Raw genomic sequence first — 17,017 nt, 5'->3', positions numbered from 1 at the left:
CTCAAAGTGAAAATGACTGCTGTGCTATTATTGTTCTACTGCCAGATGTTTCCGGTCGTTTCATTTTAATTTTTTCATGACTCACACCTAAATTTAAGTTGGTCTGCGTCATTATCCTCATTTCAATGTTACTTGAAGTTTTACTGCACTATTCCACAGTCATCTGACCAATTAAGTGTGATACAGTGACATCAACTGAGGGAGCACACACTCCCATCTATAATTTCTGAGCATCCTGTAACTCGGGCTTGTGTTTGAACCAGAACGGATGCAGTGAACTGTTGGTATTCTTTCATAAATGTGTCCTAACAAGCTCTGAATCTGACATCAGTGACAACAGCCATACATCCTCCTTCTCGGTAAAGACACAAAGGAAGTCAGAGGCTCCCCAGAGCACATGTTGATGTCTCAGCTTCAGACCGAACATGTATCAGGATGAAAAATTGATGAAATTTGCTCAGTCTATCATCTCGACACTCATCCGAGACACTCTGTATGTCTTTGCCATGTACTGGAGGTAGACAGACACCATAAAGCATCCACTCTTTGTAGCTCTGTGACTTTCTCAGTGTTTGTCTCTTATTCTGCTGCCTGTGTTTATCCCATTTAAGATAAAGATTTTTCTTTTCATTTGATTAATTAAGGAGCTCCATTCCGGTAAACAACATCAATACAGCCCCCCCCCCCCCCTCGAAAATAAATATAAAAAGGGTTTAATCAGTGTCATCATTAAAACTGATCCAGCCCTGAGTAATGAAGTACAGCTACATGTGAAAGGTGATAGAGAGATGAGTCTACAAAGATAAAGTAAAAGTCTGCATAGTCTTGCAGCTGTAGAAACTTTACAGACACAGGGAAAGTCAGTCTTGTATCCATGTCACAGAATGTACACGACAGTATTGTACATAACTGCCATTTCATGTATTTGGTGCACACACATTGTGAGCCTGTTTTCACGGTTACATCAGGTTCAAACCATAGACTGTATGTAAAGATGGACAATAAGTCTCCACTTCCTCCCCCTCTCCAGAAGACCGAGCACGCCTAGTTTTCATTTGTTAACATCTCAAATCCATGGATTTGCAAACTAAAGTTCAATGTGACAGTCTCTTTTGCACATTACACAATATGAGAGAACTTTCTTCTGTTGTCTTTCACTTGCAGATGAATATGAAGATGGCCCACAGACTCCACACGGTATTTTGTGTGAATACAAACAGTGGGCATTGGGCTGCAACATCAGTGAGTGCTGACATGGGGTTATACTAATGATGCAATGCCTGAGGCATATAGACAGGTCTGGGGGGGGGTGGCAGGCCTGAATCCCAGGCTGCTGATGTTTACTGCTGACAGATATTGACTTCTGAAGCAAGGTCTTATGTGGCTGTGTTGGTGATTGCTGTGTGTTGCTTGTTGACATGTGGAGAGTGTGGGGCATATACAGTGATTTGAAGCCCCCACACCACGACACACTGGCAAGTCTTGCAGGGTAAATACGTCTCGGATAGAAATTGGTCCGTTTTGTCGATTTTATTCTTCCCTTCAACTACGAGCAATGTCTGAATTATATGTTCTCATTTCCTTCTGAGCTCAATATGTACTCTCCCTCCTCGTCCCATTTCTTCTCAGGCTTCACCCCAACAGCAGCTCCTTTATTTGCCCCTGCTTTCCTTGATTACCCAATTATCCAAGTCAACTACCTCCTGATGTGAATCACTCAATCGGTACACAAAGTGTTTCACTCTTTTCATCTTGTGTATGATGGATCAAATCTTCAGTAATTGCATAATTGCAGTCCAATAATGCAACTGGGTTCTCCTCCTGTATTAGCCATTATCCAAAAAAAGATGTTCACAAATACCCAAGCAATACTTTGCTGTGGCTTACGGACGGCATTTAAATTGAGCTCTTATTCAAAGCACTTTACAATTTGTCTCTCATTCACACACACACACGTACAACCAGGGCAGAGAGCAACCATGCAAGGCGCCGGCCCAACAATTTGGTTCAGTGTATTTCTCAAAGATTCTGACACCTGGACAGGAAAGAAACGCTCACAGATTTAGCCTTTGAACCTCTTCCTTTTTTTTTTATTTTCTTTAAATCAACACAACATGTCACGGACTGTAAATGATGCATCTCATCCAGCTCCAAAAATTATGCCAAAATATCTTAAATACGAATGCTCCTATTTTGCGCATTTTAAACAAGAGTAGTGATCAGGGGATGGAGCCGCGGTGGCAAAGTCTCGCCGATACATGTGCTCATGTTTCACCCAGTTTTTTACAGCATAAAATTTATTGAAAACCAAAACTTACTAGAAAAATAAACAGTTGAACGAATACCATTGTGACAAGAAGTACCTTAAGTGACAGGACCCATTTTTGAGAAATGTATTTAACGTGTACTTTGAGTTTTTAATTTGGTCCATTGTCCATCCACTAACATGGAGGAGGTGGGACTTATGACACAAAGCAGCCAGCCACCAGGTGGTTATCAAGACGCTTTGGCTTTACTTTTGGGAAGCAGTGATGTCGTCCATCTTTATATACAGTCTATACAACAAACACATACTCTGAAAGTACACTGATCAGCCACAACATTAAAACCTGCAACTTCTTTCAATATTTCTTATTTGTCAATGTTACAAACTCAGCCACTGAGACTTGAAATAGTAAAAGGTATTTTTTTCAGAAACATTAACAAGACTCTTTGAGCTGGCAGAGACAGAAATATAGCTAGATCACTAAATAAGCCTAAGCCTGGATCAGAGAGCCGTTCACACCAGGGTGCATTTGTTACCATAATGTTTTGACAATCTAAAGCCATGGTGCCGCTGAAATATTCATCTGACAAATAAGTGAGGTTAACAGCAGAGTCAAAGCCCCACAGGGGATCCCTGAACTTTGGACCATAAATTTCCCAAACCCAGCATTTCATCCAACCAACACAAACAAATATTCAACATACTGCAATCCCTGCAATGCACAAAATATGCAAACAAGATTTCAACTCTGATATTTCAGGCATCTGTTAGTTCGCATATGAAAAAACAAAAAGCAGTATCATATCAACAAAAGCAGTTTTAGACTCAACTCAGCACTAGAATTTCTGAAATAATCAGTAAGTAATCTTTTTCAATGTATTTAACCTCAGTGCACAAAATAATGCAGATACATTATCTGTCCCTACAAAAGGTTGTTGTGGTTTTTTTTTTTTCTTACCTGTAGGCTATGATCGGTGTGATGAACATTGCAGGAAGTTGATTGTCTCAGAAAGAGGACAAAGGACACTGCTCCACACCTGTAAGAAAAGCAGCACAGGTCAGTGGTTGTTTAATGTTACTGACTAAAACTATGTTTGAGAGAAAAGACAATTTAATATTTTTAGTTGGTAAGGTTCTGTGGAAGCGGTCAGCCATTTAAAAAACATCTGCACCTTTTTGTCTGTGTCACAGCTTAAAACACCACATAAAAAACATCATGTGCATACTTATGTCTATTAAAGATTTGATATTTGGTTATAGCTCACAGCTAGCCTACCCTTTGCATTCCGCTACAACCAAAATGGCAGAAAAATAAATTATTTCTCTTTTTTTCACAATCAAGACATTTGTTCATTAACTAAACAATAATCACAGCAGCAGGATTCTTACATCCCCATCACAGACATTCCCCCCTCCATCCATCACATCTTCTTTTTCTTTGAAATAATGAAAATACTACGAGTCTGTATATAAATAAATTGAAGAAATAATTAAAAAATCCATGTCTGACTTATCGCCCATCGCTCAGGTTCAACCGCTGGGACCTCCTGCTGAGGAGCTGCTCTTTATTTAATTCCAAAGGTGAAGTTAAAACCTGTGATAATGACCTCTTGCTCCACATGGAAGAGCGTTAGCGACTCTCAGCATTGAAGCTCCCTTGACACTGACACCTTTGGAATTTAAATGACTTCAATTATTTCCAAAGTGACCGTTTTAATGTCACAAATGTTGTCTTTCTTTCAGTTTCATCAAAAGGACTCATATTAAAGGCTGCAGGGCTGTAACTAATTTCCTTATCAACTAATTTATTGTTATCTTTTCATCTTTTGAGTAATCTGAGTCTTAGACCATGACATTTTATGTGCAAATTGTTAAAGTCTAAACAAATACCAAAAATTACAAACATTGGAGAAGATTATCATCCTTGATAATGACCATATGCCAGGATTATGAACTTTAATTAATGCATCTTTTACACGATTAGCTGGAATGCTAATCCTAACTGCACCCAGTTATCAATCCACCATTAACAGTAATAGTAATATCACCCCTAAGATCTTAATGTTTTATTTGTCAGTATATTACATTTTTCTTACAACTGAATAGTCAACAGTACCACAATATATGATCAACAATGATCGTAGAGTTGTATTACAGCAACACATCTTCGACAATGACCAAAAAATAGCTAATGTGTGGCGTAGTGGTAACTGCTAACGTAATCTAGGAAATTGATGATAAATATTTTTCTTTTGAGATGGAAATCTTATGTTATTTTTTCCCACGCAAAAATGCTTTTCTGCAAATGTAATTGTACCTGTAAGATTACCCAGATACTTCCCTTTTGAATGCATAACAAAAGATGGATAGTATACATATGCTTATTATAGCATGGATCTGTCTGGGATCACATGCCTTCCAAACTTACCCAGTGAAAACAGGCTAGAGGAATTAATAGGATTTTTATGCAAAAGAGGGATGCAAGATATCCGTTCATAGACATACACAAAGGGTATTAAATGATAAGAAGTCAGATAGTGAAGCCGAAAAGCACATCCAGCAAAGCCCTCTGTGGAATCAGTCTGTGATCTGAGCTCCACTCCCAGTGGAAGCTAAATGACACTTGAGGACCAATACTGGGGTGGTGATCCGTGACGAAAAGTGCCAAACAACGGTAATGAAAGCTGGAATGAATGAAACATAAACAGGATACTTTGCCATAATAATGACAATGATAATATAATTGCAAATGTGTTATTGAAAGTTTAGTTATAACATATATCAAAGAATAGTGAAAGACTCAGTTCAGGATTAAAAAACACCCAGTATATACTACAAAGTACTGGTAAAGGTTAGCTGTGGCAGAGATTCAATTACTCTGCAGGAAAACCTATAAAGTGGAACCAATGTACAGTATGTGACCGCACCACTCACTGTAGAGCAGCATGATGTGACTTGAGTGGAGCACCAGCTCCACATTTACACAAAAAAACCTTTTTCTTTGCAGTGCCTGCTTCAGAGAGAATTTTGTGTCTAGCATCTCAGCTCACATCAGGGATTACAGTGGTGTGCAGTCACAGTAAACAGATAAAATGGATAAATAAAGGGTCACTGGATGGATGATCTGTTGGATGGATGGATAGAAGGATGGTTGGTCGGTCGATAGATAGATAGATATCGACAACAGACAGTCGGATAGATTGTCAGTCCGATGTATGGATGGATGGATAGATGATAAACAGATAAATGGATATAGCCAATTATGTTGTCATAGCGTGAATTAATGATGTTTTTTGTGTGATGATGGAAGCACTAAAAACAAAGATTGAAAAAGGCTGTCAGGGAATTGCTATGCTTACAATTTCATATCTGTACTTCACACAAAATAAGGAAATTATGAAGGGTAAATACAAAAGTGTATGTGAAAACAGGCTGCAGATAGGAAGAAATGACAGATCATGGCCTTGCGAAAGAGACAGGGTTGACACATTTATCTTGAGCTCTTAACTAATAAAAGTTGTGGCTGAAATGAAACAAGCGGCAAGGGTCTGAATCTCTCTGCACTGCAGTGGCAAAAGTTCCATTTTCTGTTTTCCGATTATTCTCGTTTGACAAATGAAGGCAGCACAAAAACCTCATCAGCTTTGAGAAACATGCAATTTTTATTCGTATCATTTCTCTGCATGGAAGTCCTGATCTGGAGCATTGTCACGTCTCGCCGCTACGCCCTGATCTTATCACTTACTACTGCTTTAGGACAACACACAACAGTGCAGATTAGCAGAGTAAGAAAAAAAATTCAAATTAATCAGGAGTTTAGCGGCAAAGAGTTTCAATTTAATCTCCCAAAGGAGGAGGCTTCATGTACCTCATTGAAGCATGTCAGAGTTCAGGGTTTTAAGGGATTGTGGCACAGGCTTACCGCGTCTGGACAGGGACAGTTATTGAGTGCACTCGTCCTTGGGGTCGGACAAGGGCTTACGTGCTAGTGATGAGTGTGACAATGGCAGTTGTCCCTGATGGTGTCCTATAAGGTTTAGTTTTTGCAAAGGAAATGAAAGGACACAAAGTGAGGGAAGGAAGTAGCATGGAATCACGGATTTAACTAATGCTGAAACGATTAGCAGCCATTGAATTCAGTTAGAGTTTAGCAGGATTAGTTAATCAATCAGATAGCCAGTAGACAGGAAGTGAGTGGACAGACATTTTGATGAATTCATTGAACGTTTAAGTCTTTTGGTTCCCAGTTTTCAGTGCCTTTTTCTTTTTCATATTGTTGCTGAATTGACATCATTGTTCCTTCTTTGCTTTCTTCTTGTTAGGTTGAGTCATGCCCACATTCTTGATGCATTCTTCTCATGTACTTCTTCAGGTATTTTGTACCCAGTGGTCTCTGCCTGTAAAATAAAATGGCTTGCCCCCATGTCACTGACCTTGGTGTGAGCTTTTACCCCAGACGAGAAATGTAAGCATCTCAAGGTCTTGCTCACCAGTAAGATTGATCCATAACAGACCTCATTTTTGCCTTGCAGTCAGGAAGCAACTGCTCGGCGGCACCCCTGGTTGTGTTGATTAAGATACAACATTCATGCATATTTTTGTCATTATATGCTCACAGCCTTTGTGGCATTATCCGCTCCTGCTCGGCGGCTGTGAAGGACATAGTTCTGAATATTTGTTACTCATGTTATCAGAATTCTGCTCGTGTCAGTCCATCAGGTTAATTAATTCGGGAGGGTGATGAAAGGGGCCCTCTCCATATGTTCACTTGTACAAGCAAATGTAACCAAATATGGTTCAGATTGCACTGCACAGATGCTGTTGAATGTTGCAAATCAAAATGAGTTATAACAGAAATGACCAATGCATTTTTACTTTCGCTGATGATATAACCTTGTTTGACATTTACATTGATTGGGTTCTTTTGATTGTTCATGCTCCAGTATGCAATAACATACCTCTGGACCTAAACGTACAGTAAATACCTGTGACATTCTTCCTAGTAGCTTGTCAAGTAAGTGATCGGAAACTCACTGACAACTAATGCAGTGCCTGTTCTGAACATGCTGGTGTCATTCTATAATACTCCTATGCTTTATATGATTGAGGGGGAGGTTTTTTAAGCCGCAGCCTGGTCTCCATCATGTTTTCATGGATGTAACATTTTGGATTTAGTAACGTTCACCTTTTTAATCTAAATTTATTAAAAGAAACAGATTTGACTCATATTCAAGTTTACATTTTTCAGTTCAGGTTGTTAAGAAAACACATTGCTTTCCACATATTGTCCAATGCTGCAGCTCCTCATTTCAGCCTTTATATGAAATGCTAAGTTTAAGCTTGGATTTCGATCTCAGTTAAGCCCAGTCTGCACAGATCAGCCAGGTTCCAGATCAATGTTGGAAAAAAATATCAGCCTGCCAAATAGATGGGCTGAATCCTTCTTGAGATCAATGAATAACATACATGTATACATAAATACATGCATACATACATACATACATAGATTCCTCACGCTATAGCATGATGGAGCCTTGTACATGGTTAGGAAATTTACTATCATGTCATTTGGTTAGTCAAGGGTAGAACCATTCATCATTGTGCTGGGATGGACAACAGCAGCCTGCCTGTTCCTGCTGAAATCACTGATAACACCCTTTCCCTTCTACCTGGCTTCTCATTCCACTCACTCCTCTTGGTTCACTTGCTAAACCTGTAATGTCCTCCGTCATTCGACCACATGAACTTGGAGTTGATTATTGAAGTTGTACAGATTCGCGCTCAGAATTCCTTTCTGTACTTTTGTGCAACTCAGTGTTTCACTTCATTGCCCGTCTCCTCTCACCCTTGTCTTCTCGCTTCATTTTCTTTCTTTTACAAGTGAGAATGAGAACTTTGACTCAGACGTGTTTAACTTGGTTGCACGCACACAATTACCCATCAGTAAAAGTAATTGAACCAAACAGTGCATATCCTCTAACGTGATTGCAACTCTGGCTAGAGACCTTAAATAATATCTTTTTATGTTTTTCTTTGCGCTGCCATAGTATTACTCAATCACTTTGTCACTAAATTATACAGTCAAAGAATAAATGTCTCTTCACATTATCCATGCATTCATCTCCTGTACCTGTTTAGCTGAAGGTCTGAGCCTATCCAGGATAAATTGGACAGGCCCACGAGTCTAAAACAGGCCCATCAAATAGACTAAAAAACGTTAATATGCACATTACTGTGTTGGAGGATTAAATGGGTCTGTGGGTGCAAAAATATTATCAGTATAAATGCACGCACACATGCACACACACATTTCTTTGTGTAATTTGTCTGTTTGTGTTTGAAAGCCAGGGTGGGCACTGATCCTTGGGGCTCTGCATTTTCAGGTGAAGGATTTTTGCTGGCTCTGCAGAAGGCACACAGTCATGATTGAGTGGTTTTCCTTGGATCAATAATCCTGGACCAAGTGGTATCAAGGACAACAACAGATTCCTAGATCTCCATCATCCTTCTCCACCACCTGCATCAAGTCCTTTTTTATCATGGAGACAGGGTCCCGTGGCTAAATGACGGACGCGATGCGCGGTCACGATTCGGCACTACACCCAGAGAGTCGAGGCAACAGTGGCGAAGCAAGTTCTCATTAGTCACCCATTCTCTATTCTGCTTTCCTGCCTGGAGCTACTCTCACAGCACATGCTTGGAATACATTCATACCTCAGCGCCAGGCACGCACGCACCCATGCAGATGCAAATTTAAAATAAGACATGATTGAGTTAAATTTGATTCGATTTTAATGACATGTGTTATGAGACTACTGGACATCTCCTAAATAATTACACAGAGATGTATCTTAATACACTTATTTGTAATCTGCTTTTGTGAAGCTGATCTTCCTGACTATAGCTAACTGAGTGGTCGGGATGGATTTTATACAAGCAGCGTGGGAGGTTTACATATTATCAAACTGCCTTTGTTGCCTCCAGTTCATCTGCTTGCTTGTTTATCTGTTTATCCCTTGCCATTACTGTAATTAGGTCTTTGTACTGGAAGTCACAGCAGTCATAACAAGAGCTCAGAACAGCATGTGAAGACAGAATGATGGTAAATCGGACAAAAGCAAAGTGGAGTATGTGCACAGCACAGTCTCTGAAGAGAAATAAGTTAGAGCCCTGGCAGCAGTGAATGCTGTAATTGCTCCCTTCAAAGAGCCCCTGTCTTGCCAGGACACAATGGAATGACCTTTTTGTGATTGCAAACCTCTATTAGTCGTGAACCACAGTGGTCAAAGCCCCGGCCCTCTCCTTTATCCTGTCCAGTGTTGTGTCATTCCAATTATGTAATTCAAGTGTTTTTACAGCATCAACTTTTTCTCATTTATTTTAAGGGGCAGCAATCTGTGTTATTTTCAATGGAAACAAGATTTGGTTTTGTTTTGCTCCTTGCCGTTGATGCTGTGTCCTTGCTTCTGGTGCAGAAGAACAACACTGTCTGGCCGTCAGGACGGATATTCACCATCTGGCGGGTTTTTGAGAGAGTAGCTTGTCTTTGAGAGAGTGACAGCTTTGATGCGGTAGTCTGAATTACTAATTTACTGTGGAAGTCCTTCTGTGACGTAATGGTCCACAGGAAGTGCAATTTCAAAAAGTAACTGTAGCACTTGCTGTGTGGACGTATGCCGCTCTGTGTTTAGAGACAATATATATGAGATTTAGTCTGAGCACAAAATTGTACTCCATAATTAATGAGCACTACACAGATTTACTTTACCAGCAGATTATGACTTAAAAAACTCTTGACTCAAGGGACCTGTTCACATGGTAACAACAACCTTCATAATTAAGACAAATTCCAGTAATTTTATTGTAAAAACTATCACTAATTATTCTGATGTAATGAAGAAAACATCTATATTATTATTATCATTATCAGTTTTAATGAGGTGCTTCAGCAGGGTTAAGACAGTGTTACTTTCTCACTGTCGCCACCAATTTTTTCCCAGCCGGTGAAACCATTCAAGAGCCAATATGCTAAGAATGTTCCGCCACTAAGTTTGCCAACATGCCTTGGACCACACTGAACACCAGATGTCTCCTACACAAACTGATTCATCAATGAACAGTGCAGTTACTGAGGTGGTTGTGAAGAGGAACATATTTCTCAAAACTACAGCTAACTTAACAAGATAGACCAAGTGACAATGGTGAAGTGAATATGTCAACAAAGTGTCATAAAGACCTCATGCAGAAACTCATTTGTTCACAGAATCTGAAGGACAGCAGTGTCTAGTCTTCAGACCTTGTCGTTCCAAAATCCATTCTTCAGTGGTTCATTTGTTTTGCTTTCTACACAACAGACTGCTTAGCAAATTAATTCAAATATAGTGTGTATGCAGTGCAAACAATGTGAAGGGAGGAAGGGGGATCACAGGATATGTCCTTAAGAGATCAAAAAAACTTTGAGGAAAACTTCAAATGCAATAGATGGCAGCAAATACTAGTACAAAGCATTTCTCATGACGTCTTGATTAGTTGTTTTTTGGATACAAACACATTTCAACACTAGAATGTGACTCAGTGCAGAATAAACCTCAACTAAAATGTTGAAAAACACAATCTCACAATTAAAAGACGTTTTAAAAAAAAGAGATCCGCCCCCTGATCTGGATTCAGACCAAAACTTAAAGGGGTCTTTCCTGACCCATATTGCATCTTCCAAAAAGAAACAACTAAATCATAAACCAACAAACACAAAAAAGTGAAAATAAATGATGTTAATAATATGTCTCACATACATGTACATGTTTTGTGCTCAGTCAAGGTAAAAATGGCTTATCAGCTACAGTACTGTCACCATTCCGAACAGACTGACAACCCCCAACAATAATCTACTTACATGACTTCAAAAACTATTTTTGTCATGCAGAGAGAATTTCATAAAGTCAACTGGTGGCAGACTGACGCCAAGAGCTATAAACAGAACTGCACAGATCCCAGTGATGATTCTAATTATAAATGTGTATAAGCTCAGTGGGATCAAAATGACTGCACAACCTTTCACCCCCACAGACTGATCTATTTCACATGATAAACAACAGCTTTTTTTAAATGTCAAAATAATGACATGTTGATCATTATCTGATCAGTGGACTGTATGAAGCATTAAATATTCCTCTACCAATCAGGCCATCAGACAGCCGTCAGCCAGCCACCCTCTCGGAAAAGTCCGGCAGGTGTTTCGGTTCTAGCCGGGAAAAAGCCAACTATCCATACGCAGTGCAAACTTTTCAAAGTCAGATATGTCATAAAAGTAAAATGAGGTTGTCCCAGTCCAGCAGCTTCTCCTAATGCTGCTGAGAGATGGGGACGGACGCTGCATCATTCAGGGCTTCAGAATTGCCACTTGTCCAAAGTATTCACACATTGTAATGCACACAGTGTGGTAGCCAGGATAGAGAGACAATTTTTATTCAAATTGGCAGGTTTTTTGATTTGCAGACAGTTAAGGATATGCACAATAACCAGGGTAAAAGCACAGCGGCACAATAGTGATGATTTATCTCTGGGCATTTGAAGAATCTAGCAATGGCATAAGTTGTTGGAAGAAAATAAAATGCTTTTGGGGGGGCAGTCATTCTTGCTTTTCCTCTCTGTGGCATTCAACTTGCTGTTAAAAAACTGACAATACAATCTAACACGACAGATGGAATGAAGTAGTGATGCAAACCCAGACTAGGCAAATAAATTATTCCATGTGGTGAGGAATTATTAAATCATCTCTGACCACACTCAGGCAAGCTGGGACAGGAGCCTGCTCTCGCTCTGTAGTGATAGCAAATATGAAACTCCTGCCCTTTGTCAGCAACATGCACGAGACACAAGCCAGATCAAGTGCAAACCCACTTGCAATGTTAAATGCCTGCACTGGCAGTTTAACTCATGTAAAACTGTGCCACTACAGGCTGTAATACACTAGGTAAATTTATTTACAACCTGCCTAGGAAACATTGAATTACATGTTTTCGTGATTACTGACTTGAATTGCAAGCTGGCACCATTTCAGGCATTGAAGCAAACTATCCTGACACACGCTGCTCCTAGTGCCCACAAAAACTGCTGCTCTGTTAACCAAAGTTTCACAACACTATTGAAATCTGAGACCATCCTCTTGTAAAAACAATAATGCTATATATAATTCCTGTAAGCAGCTGCCAATCAAAATCTAGAATAAATGCCCTCAAAATGAGTAGTTTCAATGGGAACGAAGGAGAAAGTTAGTTTGATGTTGCAGGTGATGAACTAAACTTAATTAAGTACTTATTTTTGACCCAAAGCATAATCTTTCCCTAAACCCAATAAAGTTTATAAATTTGTATACATATACTCAGCGGATTAGAAAAACACAGCAGCTAATCAGTGTGGACTGGGCTGGTTTATTTCTTCATTGGGGATGGGGGGTTCCCAGCAGGAGGGCAACATGCCTTCTGAAACTCAATCAGCCCAGATCAATTCAGCCCAGTTCAATTTCCATGATTTCAGTGAAAACTACATAGACAGCCCATATCTTATACACAGAGCAAAGTGGCACCAAACAGGACGCAGATATCTCAACTTGTTTCAAACTGTCAAGCACCAGAGTTGCATGTTGGCCCATCTGATCACCCATTGGTGGGTGCTCAAAGTGAGAGCATTTCTCTTGCAGAGAAGCATTTTCTTTCACTGCCTGGGAAAAACGCTCTTATAACAACAATCTGCTGAGGAGCAAGCTCACCTGGATGTCAAAGGGAATGGGAGATGGCACTCTAACTAGTCTATTGCATGCTAAGCAGAAAAAAAAAAACCCAATTGATTGAAACACTAAGTATAACTCTTTTAAACTTTCTTGCTCAGCGGAGATTTTTTTCTATCATTAAATGAGCAAAAAGTGGTTTTGGACGTGTCCTAAATGCACTTGCTCTGCACACTTATCATCATACACTTGAATTGTTAAAGTAGAACCCAGACATGGTGTATACGCTGTTTTTTGCCCAAAAGGACTTTCTTAGGGTCCTCAACATTTCTCTCCATTCGCCACTGGAATGTGTAGCTTGCCAAACATCAATTCCTCCTTAGCTCCTCCTTTTTGAACACATTTGGAGTCCCACCATGTATCAACAACTCCGGAAAGCATAATGTTCCAGAGTCAGTGAGGGCGATACATGAAGAAAAGGTTGAATATTGATCTACATCAAAATCAACCATGAACTACTCACAGAACAAGAGATTGGGGTCTTGTACTGGTCGTCACAGTGCACAGACTTTAACATTACTGAATATCTGTGGATATATTTCAAACGTGCCGTGCATAAAAAAAGGTGTATGAATATTTCTGAAATAGAGACATTATGCAGGGGAAGATGGAAGAAAAAAACCACACTGAACCAACAGAGGATTGGTGGCAAGAAGAAACTACAAAGCTGTGGCTTATTGTAGGTTTTATATAAGTATGCTGTGTTCAAAAACCATTCACTGCAGAGGTTGAATTCACCTCTTTTCACTTAGAAGATTGACAAAATCAACAATTATACCATTAGTCCAAGGAGCCCCAACTTTTCTATAGATATTTCATTTCCTGAGCTCCTGTGTACCTGAATTTGTATTATGTATGCTTTCTTTGTATGCCTTCCCTTTTGCTGCTGCTGCTTATGTGTACTCAGTGCATTGTACATCAGTGGATTTACTCCAAATAGCACAGCTTCCCCCCTGCTGCCAGTCACCTCCCTCTATTTTCTGCACGTTACGTGAGTAGCATTGATGCAACATCCCCAGACACTACCCCTGGGTTTCTTATTCTGGAGGTATAGGGCCTCTAAGTAGCCATCTATCAGAAAATCAGTACCCCAAAACCATCTCTAATTGTGCTCAGACTCTGGTGACCACTGCCAGTGCTGCATCAGATTAAACGTGTATGACCAACCCGTTAAATTCCAATCCATTGTTTGGTGAAGGCCTGTAGCCCCACTGAATGTCAGAGTTGCTTGTTTTCGAACCCTTCACCCCTCCTTTGTTACTTTCCGTCTCCACACTCAAACTTTTTCTCCAACTCCCCTTTTTTTCCTTCCACTTTGAGCCTGGATTCATAAAAGCTGGGCTGCTAGCCAGTCCCAGCCACACTGTAGGACATGCTTGTTTGTCATGGGTGCCTCTCTCATGGGCACAGGGAAGACAGCAGACAGTGTTGCTCTGGGCAACACAGCCCTCCTTGGTTATGGTGACTTGAGTCACTGGGTACATCCGTCTTTGTGTCTGTTATAAGTGCTTTCAAGAGCCATTAGCCCATGGCTACACTGGCAGATTAATCAGGTTTACTTCTTAAACTGAATTAAAGTCATAATTAAAAATGCAGTTGTCAACTAGACCAATACAATTTAGCTGGATCACAATCAAGTTATAGAATAAAAATAATAATAATGGCATTGTAATCCAATAACGTATTGTTGAAATTATGTTTTCTATTTTGTATTGTATCTTGTGCAGTGTCACGTCTCAGCCTGTCTGTTTGGAAATGGCTGCTTATTTGGCCTGCGGTGATGCTGGTTGCAGATTTGTTTCTGAAACTGTAAAGGTGACCTGCAGTAATTGAGTCATGGTGAGTAACGACATGCCGATGGACTCAGTCCGCAGAGCCCTGAAGCCTCGCCACCCCTGCTGCACCAAGAGCTGTTTATTCAAAGTTCTGTGACACACAACCTCCGAATTGGACAATCAGTCGTTGTTGCCGTAAATGCACTGTTAATGTGATCGTCAATGAAATTCAATGGGACCTTAACAATACACACGCCAAGTGTAAAGTCATTACGGATAATGGTTCTCAAGATATTGAAGCCATAGAAGGAAACAGATTATTAAAGATAAAAAAGAGAAATCAGTTAATTTCCTTTTATTTATTTGACAGTCTATACATTATGTTTCCCCCTGTGATAAGGATTAACCTCTACAGGAGAAAAAGACTAATCGCAACTTGGTCCAGTGATAGGCTTTTCAAGGTCATACAGCTCACGATACCCAGAAGCATTTACACATTCAGCAGAAGCAGCAACAGAGACATCCCTTTAGTTGTCCTCATTTATTTACTATTGGCCAATATTTTATTTCCTCAACTTTCAGTTCTGCTTTGCAGCAATGACTCATGGAAGAAAAGAAAATCCATGTGTTTCTAAGCCTTTTTGTTTGCCATTTTACAGTGGCAGGTAACATACACTCAGCATGGCTGAGCATGTTTGCTGGAAATGGGTGCCTGTATAGCGAGTCGATAAGACCCGACAGGGAACATGGGGAAAAAAACAAAGCAATCAGCTCCACAAAGCTTAGAGTTGGTTCTCTGTATAGGTTTTTCAGTCGCTTACAAGCAACCTTGCTGCATAGCATGGAAACCTTAACTACCCAGACATTTATTTAATGTTAATATCACTTAATGGAACTTTAATTACACCTCTCCTCTGCCACTCATTCTTAATGTGATTGTTGATCACTCTGCCGGGCTCTGCACACAAATATTCCACATCTATGTAGAGCTCAGTGCATCATAAAGCTCTACCTTTATTTATCCAAAAATAAAAACACACAAGACTCATGGTTTAAGCATGTTTAGATGGTATGATATCATTAAAAATGTATAAGGAGTCATCCTACAGTTTACCATTTTCTGTAAGTTACTACATTGTTTTTTTGGGGAAGTCAATAAATGAATGAAGAGACCATACCCGACAAAAGTTTGAGAAATCTCTGGCTTCAGATTTCCCCTAAAAATGATTCCCATAGACCCCCGAGCCAGGAAACAGCCATGATAACGTGCTCCATGCATCTAGCTTGTCCATTTTCAAGCCCAGTATCCAAATAAGATATTCTTTGTCAAACAGCAGCAGCCACATGGACCCAGACGTATTTTTCTTTAGCTCCTTCCTCGAACTTATGCTCTGGGATCTCAAAGAGCGGTTATGCAGTTGCCTCTCACTCAGTGTTTACTGGAAGTTTTGTGAGAAAAATGAATGTGTGTACATCTTCTAATTGCAGAGCAATTGACTTGACTCCAATCCCTCCAAACTGTTAGTGGAGTCGACCTATGTTGAAGTCCGCCTTCAGTTGTTGCAACAGGGTTAATTTTGCTCAAATGAATACCACATAATAGAGCATCACGGAGAGCATTTTTGTAGGCCAACCTCAATAATATACTTTATGTTGTTACGTAAAATGGGAAAATTCCATTGCAACTATTTAACCAAAAACCCACTCAAAACAGAGTGAACCCAAGTACAACGTTAGGACCCATTCCTGCAGCAACATCAAAATACCTAACTGACTCATGCAATTATTAATGAGAGCTACACAATTATTTATCAGCATACAAGTGCATGGAGGAACATAAAAAAAAAGTCAAATTGACTATCGATGTGTATGTGAGTCATTTGTATGCAGTGTGGTCTCTATGGTAAAAGGTAAATGGACTGTATCCATATAGCGTTCTTCCAGTCTTATCAACCACTGGAAGCACTTTAGAGTACAAGTCACGTTCTCCCATTCACACACTTTCATACAGCGCTTCTATGCAACAATTTTTATACATGTTCAGTAGTTCAGTGTCTTGTCCAAGGTAACTCCAGATTGCAGACTGAACCTTCGTGGATGACTCCCTCTACCTCCTGAGCCACAGCCACCTATAATACAGTTTCATTTTGAGGACATGCTGTATGCATGCTTCTGTTCGAGACATCTATG

General features: G+C 39.9%; 1 long non-coding RNA gene across 1 annotated transcript in view; it reads right to left on the bottom strand.

Annotated features, from left to right (window-relative positions):
- LOC138405422 (uncharacterized) overlaps positions 1-17,017 on the bottom strand; it is a 37,321-nt gene that overhangs the window by 9,975 nt on the left and 10,329 nt on the right. The window contains exon 2 of the long non-coding RNA XR_011239157.1: positions 3,225-3,303. This is a non-coding gene — a long non-coding RNA (uncharacterized lncRNA). The remainder of the gene's footprint in view (positions 1-3,224; positions 3,304-17,017) is intronic.

This window comes from Paralichthys olivaceus, chromosome 18 (genome assembly GCF_024713975.1).
Source record: "Paralichthys olivaceus isolate ysfri-2021 chromosome 18, ASM2471397v2, whole genome shotgun sequence".
NCBI classification, from domain to species: domain Eukaryota; kingdom Metazoa; phylum Chordata; class Actinopteri; order Pleuronectiformes; family Paralichthyidae; genus Paralichthys; species Paralichthys olivaceus.
This window is presented reverse-complemented; position numbering and strand designations above follow the sequence as displayed.